The sequence below is a fragment of the Hemitrygon akajei genome, chromosome 22, assembly GCF_048418815.1.
Source record: "Hemitrygon akajei chromosome 22, sHemAka1.3, whole genome shotgun sequence".
NCBI classification, from domain to species: Eukaryota; Metazoa; Chordata; class Chondrichthyes; order Myliobatiformes; family Dasyatidae; genus Hemitrygon; species Hemitrygon akajei.
Genome location: NC_133145.1, coordinates 30,427,801 through 30,435,652, shown reverse-complemented (window position 1 = coordinate 30,435,652; position 7,852 = coordinate 30,427,801).

Below are 7,852 nucleotides of genomic sequence, written 5' to 3'. Positions count from 1 at the left end.
ATTCAACTAGCCTTGTACACTGATTCTCTTACTCTGAGTATCTTAGAATTTAATTGAAATTTCTTTTATCAAGAGGTCTATTATACACAATCTTACACTTCTATTTACAGTACATTGCTGACACTTGTGTATCTGCATATTTGGAGAACAAGTTCCCAAATAACCATGGCACAAGAGGATGGGCCTTAAAATAAATATTTAAAAGGAAAAGGTCTGCTTTTATACTTTGTTGGCAACATAATGTGTCATGATATTTGCAATCTGCACACAGCACACCCTTGGATGTGTTGGCTGTTAATGCAAACAACACATTTCACTGTGTCTCGATGTGCATGTGATAAATACACTTGAATCTTGAAGCTTCAATTATGCTTTCTTGCTTTAGAGCAGGGGTCCCCAACCTGGGGTCCACAGGCCCCTTGGTTAATGGCAGAAGTCCATGGCATGAAAAAGGTTGGGAACCCCTAATTTTGTGGTCCATTGTGGCTGGGGGACAATACCTCTCTGAAATTCACTGCATTAAGCTGCAAGAGCTGCAGTGACTTTGAAGCGATGGACTTACAAATTTCTGATAATTTTTTTAAAGGATATATTGTATTGTAGTACAAATACATACGCTGATCCACAACTTTTGTGAAGTTTCTGAATCCCATGTGCAAACATTCACCATGTTATTTACTGACTGTAATGTATTCATTGCTGCAATGGCTATGTTCTTGCCTGCTGTGGTGCAGAGCTCAGTCTAGCTGGCTAAAAGTCCAAAGTCAAATCTAGCCACTGTAGCTATGGAGTTTAAATACAATTATTAATATGGAGAGATAAATTATTGGTAAGGGTGATCAAAAAACTATTGGATTGTAACATAATGCCCTCAACAAAGGAAATCTGCCACACTTGCTCATCCTCACCTTTATGTGACTTCAGGCCTACCAATATGGTTGATGTGAAACGGCTCAGCAAACCGCTGGCATCAAGTGCGACCAGGGTTGGGCAGCAAATACTGGCATTGCCAGTGGTGCCTTGAATAAAAAAACATAGTAAACCTTACTTAATCTCACAGGTTTGTGAAATCAATGAACTGCAAAAATCACGTTCCTTACATCTCCGTGACCTACTTTAAGGTAGGAGATAAATTTCCCACCAATATAAAGTTGCTCTAATCTGTTTTAAGCCAATCTTCAAGAGCACCATGTTAGTACTTTCCAAACTTGGGTCAGCAAATGGCTTGGCCGAGCTGCCTTATCACCACCCACCACCCATCAGAAAATTTAACTGTGTCCTTGAGTGGGGATTTTCATTTGTGTTTCTTTGCAAATGATTTTAGTTCTGTTATATAATATTGTTTTAATCAAACAAGTTATTTTGTAATTGTAGAGGAGGAGAGTGGTGGGATAGACAGGACTAGGGAATATCTGTAATAGAGTGAGGTCAAAGTTGCTTTGGGAGTGAGTTGTAGAGATTTTCCAGTCACTAAGGTCAGTATCTGGGAGTAGTTAGTAGGTTTAAGAACTGGCCATTTCTGCTCTTAGTAACTTATTGGTGATTTTAGTGCTGTGCAGCATAGAAAAGGGCCTTTTGGCCCATCTTATCCATGCTGACTGTGATTTCTAGCTATACTAACTTCACACAAAATGCAAGAGGAACTCAGCAGATGAGGGAGCCTCTGTGGAAATAAATAAATAGTTGAAGTTTCAGACTGAGCCCATTCTTCGTCGACTGTTCATTCATTTCCATAGATGCTGCCGGTCGGTCCCGCTAAATTCCTCCAGCATTTTGTGTGTGTTTCTTTGGATTTCCAGCATCTGCAGACTTCCCCTTGTTTACGCTAATCTCATTTGCCCACATTAGGGCCTGTGCCCTTCTACCTCTTTACTATCCAATTTCCTGTCCTGATATTCAGTTTATTGAAAATATCCACCAATGCAAAAATAAAATCAACGAACAATCGAAGTTATCATCAAGCAAAATAATAATTCATAAACAATTGCAGGTAATTAAAACAGAACAAAACTAGGAAGTAGAAGTGACAAGAATAAGTGAGACACAATCCTGTCAAATGCTGAAGAACCTTTAGCTCAAGTCAAACCTCTAATAATGGCAAGGACTAGATAGGGTAAATTGGATAGATCAATATCTATGTTTCCATAGGGCATATAAGGGCTTGTTTTGGCTCATTAGTCAATGTCAGCTCAGAGAAATAATCCATTTACTACTGCTTGTCCTTGTAAATTATTCTCCCCACATCCCCATCAGCTGGCTACCCCCACCACCTACGCTCTAAAGGCAAATTAACCTAACAATCCACATGTCTTAGGGATGTGGGAGGAAATCAGGTTGTCTGAGGGAGTCCCATGCAGGGACTACATGCAACCTTCACACAGACAGTACTGGAGGACAAGGCAGAACCAGACCTGTGACAAGCTGAAATAATCTTTCTCTTAGAAGAATAATTGATTTCTGAGTGTTGAGGCAGAGGATGTAGATTTAAAATAATAGGTGAATGGATTACTGCTGATTTAAGGGAGAAAAATCAACCACCCATGGGTGTGGTGTGGTGTAAAGAAAGACTGGATCTCTGCAGAGGGGGCAGCAAGGTCCTGGAGAAGCATGTGTTAAAAAGCTACTAACCAAGGGTTGGAAAACGTGATTTATCTCAGCAGCTCATCCTAAGTGAGACACGTTGGACTGATTGGTACCTATGTAATCCCACAAGTCTGGCACTCCAAAACCCTGCTCAGAACTCCGAGCGGCGTTAATGTGCAGGAGGAGTTGAGGTTCTGAGTGAGCACTTTCCAATAATGAGCAAGAGTGGTTTTGAAATATCGAGAGAGAAAATTAGCCACACATCCAACAAAACACAAGGGGAAGTGATCCTTTGAAGGAGAGAGCAGACTGGTGTTTCAAATATAAAATTTGAAAGCTTAGTGAATTTCAAACATTACCAGTCACTAAATATTCTGGAGCTGTTTGAAAAGAATGATGTGAAACTAAGCTCTTTGAACTGCACTACAAGTAAATCCTGCAAACAGCAAAATGAATTAACCAGGTGCATAATTATTTCATGCTAAAAGCTACTTATATACTCAAAGCTTCTGTAATAAACATGAGACGTCCACTTACAGTGGAATTTGTTAGCATGTAGCTGATTTTTAATTTATTAGCACATTCTAAAATTAACTGCTGTATGATGATGGAGTGAGGTCAGCTTCACAATAAATATTGTCCATCGTCTTGAATAATGAACTAGTAACTCAAAGGACAAAGAGAGTTAAATTGCATAGGCAGGATTATCAGATCCATTGCTCACCTTTCTCTGGGTACTAATGGCGGCAATGCATACTGTTCTCCCCACTCCTTGTCTCTATTGCACTCCCGATGAATTTTGTTAGTCAGCTTGACTCGTGTTTAGTGCTGTGCATGTTTAAGACCAATAGGTGAGCTTGGTGCATGCTGATGTTCTAGCTAAGACGGTCCATAAGCTTTCTGAGACAGGTAATGGAAAAAACTCAGGATCCCTGCTGCCCTAGAAGTTGTTTCAGGAATGAATTCACTTTTCAGACCTTACCACTGGGACCAGGTACGTATTCAACATAAAGAGACTTGCTGGACTATATGAAGATGAAATATTTCTCATGTGCTGAATTTGGGCTGAAGTACTATAAAGTTAAGGATTAATTTGTTTCACTCATGCTGTAATCAACTCAGATTTTCCAGCATATTTTATTTGAATTCCTCTCCCTCTTAACTACTAGGATGATTACTGACCTCGCTTGGAGGCTAGGGGACATAATACTATTCAGAAGTTTCCAAGTGGAGGCATAATTCTGAGAGAAACTGTAGGGAGCATGAGATCTCCCCGTTCGGTGTGGACATCTTGACTATTTATCGAGCAAAGTTCTCGAGCCTTCAGTCAAAAGCTTTTCTGATGCTCAGGGCAGTTACCTCTTCAGACACGAGCATTTGTCGTGGTGTTAATATCCCATTAGGAGCCTGGTGTGCATTTAGGATACTTCACTGTTCAGGGAAAGAAAATGGGTTTGAGGCGGATTTGGAGGGCAAAAATCTTAATCATCATCAGACTTCATGTGGCACTTGTTCCTAACTGCATACTTGTTCTGAGAGATGCTCACTTAGGTCTCTAATGACAGAGAAGGAGGCCATTCGGCCTATTGGTTCCATGCTGGTACCCAACTGATCAATTTTAAAAGTCTAGATCTCTCTCTTCCTTATTTTCTTACATTTCTGCATCATATTCCCTCTTACGCATGCTGATCGGCCCTTTGATTCCTTTTCCTGTTACCTGCTCTAAGGGTAATTTACAGTAACCAATTAACCCACAACAAGCCCAGAGCACCTAGAAGAATCTTACCTGGTCATGGAGAGAAGATGCAAACTCCATGCACAGAACATGCAGACATTATGGACCTTAGGACTTAATGTTGGGGATTGGCTTGATTCTTCTCCAATGGATGTTGTTCAGCCACAAGATTTGAGATAAGAGTAGACCTTGCTCAAGATGAGAAGAAACAGGAATGTCCTGGAAGATCACTTGTGATCTGCTGAATATGGCTGTTATATCTTCATCTATGTGCCTGCAAGTTAAAATAATTTCTCTACTTATTCATCTCATTCCCCAGTCTCAGGTGAAGTCAGAGACCCCACCCACCACCCCTTTCTTTTCAGAATTCACTAAGGGCAGCCAGTGAAGCAGTAGCTAAAGCTGCTACCTCACAGTTCCATTGGCCCAGGTACAATCCTCCAGATACATCTGTATAAAATTTCCCCATTCTCCCTATGACAGAAAAGCTCCTCCCGCCCCCCCAACCCCCCACATGCCAGATGCTCTAGTATCCCCCACATCCCAAAGGTGTCCTCGTATCAAAAGGCCACTTCAAGTTGCCTCAAGAGTAGATGGGTGGGAAAATAATCAGGGGAGAAGTTGATATGCTCGTGAGAGATGGTAATTTACAGGAAAATAAGTGGGAGAATATGATTGGAGCAATTGATCTAACAGCTGCATTGCTTTGGTTCGCCTCCTATGTTGTAAGGAAATCTGAATTATGATAGGTAGTATTAAGGAGAATCCCAGGCATTATTACAGAGCCAGATGAAGTGGGTGAGGTCTGTAATGAGTACTTTTCCTCGGTATTCACTAAGGAGAAGGACATAAATGCTGGTGAGATTAGGGAGAGGTGTGGTGTTTTTCTAGGACATTTCAATATTAGGAAGGAGTAGGAGTCATTTATATTGGAAAACATTCAGGTGAATCATTCCCAAGGCCTCACAGAATCTATCCTAGAACATTGAAGGAGGTAAGGGAGGAGACTGCTGCAGCTTTAAAAGAGATCTTTATATCCACCTCAGACACTGGTGACTCTTGAAACTCTGCAGGATAGCCAATGGTATTCCCTGGTTTAAAAAGAGCAACAGGACAGGGAATTATAGCCCAGTAAATCTTCTCCAGTAGTTTCCTTACCACATCAGTGTGCAAAGCAAAATTCTTCACTTCAGAGAGTGCTGGTTTTCTGGGGCACAGTGCGAGGGGGGGTGGTAGAAAGTGATACAAGGTTTAGGACGCATTTTGATGGGCATATAAACAGGCAAGGAATTAGTGTATATGGACACCATAGTTAACATGGACAATGTGGGCTGAATAGCCTGTTCCTATAATTATTGCATGTCACCAAAGACACTCGCAAATTTCTACAGACCATTCTAACTGGCTGCATCACCATCTGGTATGGGGATGGGTTTGCACAGGGAGATTAGAAAAGCTGCAGAAAGTTGTAACGTCAGTCTGCTCCATCATGGGCACTAACCTTCCCAGCATTCTGAACATCATCAAGGAGTGATGCCTCAAAATGTTGGCATCCATCTTTAAAGAACTCCATCATTCAAGAAATGCCCTCTTCTCATTGTTATCATCAGGAAGGAGGTACAGTAGCCCAAAGGCACATTCAACAATTCAGGATCAGTATCTTCCCCTCTGCAATCAGATTTCTGAATGGATAGTGAACCCATGAACACTAACCTCACTATTTTTGTATTACCTATTCAATTTAACTTTTATACACAGACACACATATATATGTATATAACTGTATATTAAGCTAAGCTCTTTTCTTAGAATGACTTTGAGGGGGCTTTTACAGAGATCTCTCTTTCTTCAAACAGAAACAATCTATCAATAACATAAACAACAATTCTTGAATCAAATTAACATTATGTATGTTATAATTAGAACATGGATTTTCATTGAATTTAACCTGAGACGTTCCCAGGTTTAGAACCTATTCTGAAGCATTGGATCTTGACCGCATTTCACATTTGAGCCAACAGTTTATGATACTGAGCTTGAAGTTCATTAATTCATCTTTTTCACTCTTTCTGAAATGTAAATGATTGGTAATATTGTTAGAGTACAGAGCACAGATATTAGAATCAGATATTCCATGCAATAAGGTAGTATCTTAATGTTTTTGTGTACTAAGATGCAGCATAATTATAGAATTCCATTCCATTTAACATGTTATTTCTAAGACTCAGAAAAGTGTGCAACACAGATTTATTTTCCAAATGGCAATGAAGATGCAGAGTAAACTCCAGGACCCCCACTGCTCCTAAGACACCCTTCTCATTGATTCGCAAGTGAATCAATCCACAGACTTTGGATCTACTTATGGATCAAACCCCAACTCAAATCCCCCTATTTAGAAACGTTGGATTGTGTCCCGGAGAATGTTAGCACTAAAATCTCTTGCAGTAGCCTCACTCTCCTGAAAAGCATGAAAAATGCCTTTCTTCAAAGCAAAGATTTAAAAAAAAGATTTCCAGTGAAATAGGCAGACATTATTGTGCTAGTGAGAACAGGGGCCCATCCAAAGCAATAAGAATTCTGGAAAAGAATCTCAGCACCAGGCTAAGAATGATCTTAACCTGGCACTGAAATTATTTTCAGCAAATTTTCTATTCTAAAGCTTCTCAGATATTAACATTGGAAGTCACTGGATTTTCCAGGCAAAATGAGAAAATAATTGATCATAAGACTTGGATGTCTGAAATGACAGACACAAAATTACACTTAAAGTTGTTTACCGTCTGAAAGAGGAGGAAATAAGTTTCAAACCCCAAAATAATTCCTATCTTGCAATCCCTTTCCACCAACCATAATGCATGAATTGGTGATGTATAGTCACGTAGATGTCCGCTGTAATAACTGCAGCAGAACCTGTCTTCTACATTGTCTTCACAAAGCATCTGATAGAATAAGGTGTTTCATGGGGTAAAATTACTATAGACATATCTATTGTATCAGGAACTGTAATAAAGAGGTGTTCCACCGAAGAAGAAAAAATACTAATGTCAGATTTAAGTGCTTCATAAGGTTAAACATTACCTGTACCTGGTGCAGTTGCCTCAGTAAAGCAGACAGTAAGAAAGCCAATCTTCTTATTTTGAGTTCCCGGGCAATTTATTGCCCTCATTTCCAATAAATATCTTAGATGAATCATTTCTAAGAGCTGTCTTGTGTAACTGAAATCAACTACAAAATGCAGATGGTTGCTGATTCAATCAGCCACCTGCACTGCAAAATTTTGTAGTGAGAAATTATACAGTAGATTAGAATGCTTGCTGCAATGTGACATTCCCATTATTTGCTGGTCCAAAAGTCATTCTTCTTACTGCCACTGATGTCCTCCTTAATAAACAACTCAACATGGAAGTTGGAGATGAGCTGGAACTCAGATGGTAGAGCAGCTGACCACCTCTCTGCTGCTAGACTTACATCTTACAACTTACCATATTGTAAGTATATTCTCTATTCACTTCTATAGGGATCATTGACCTTGAG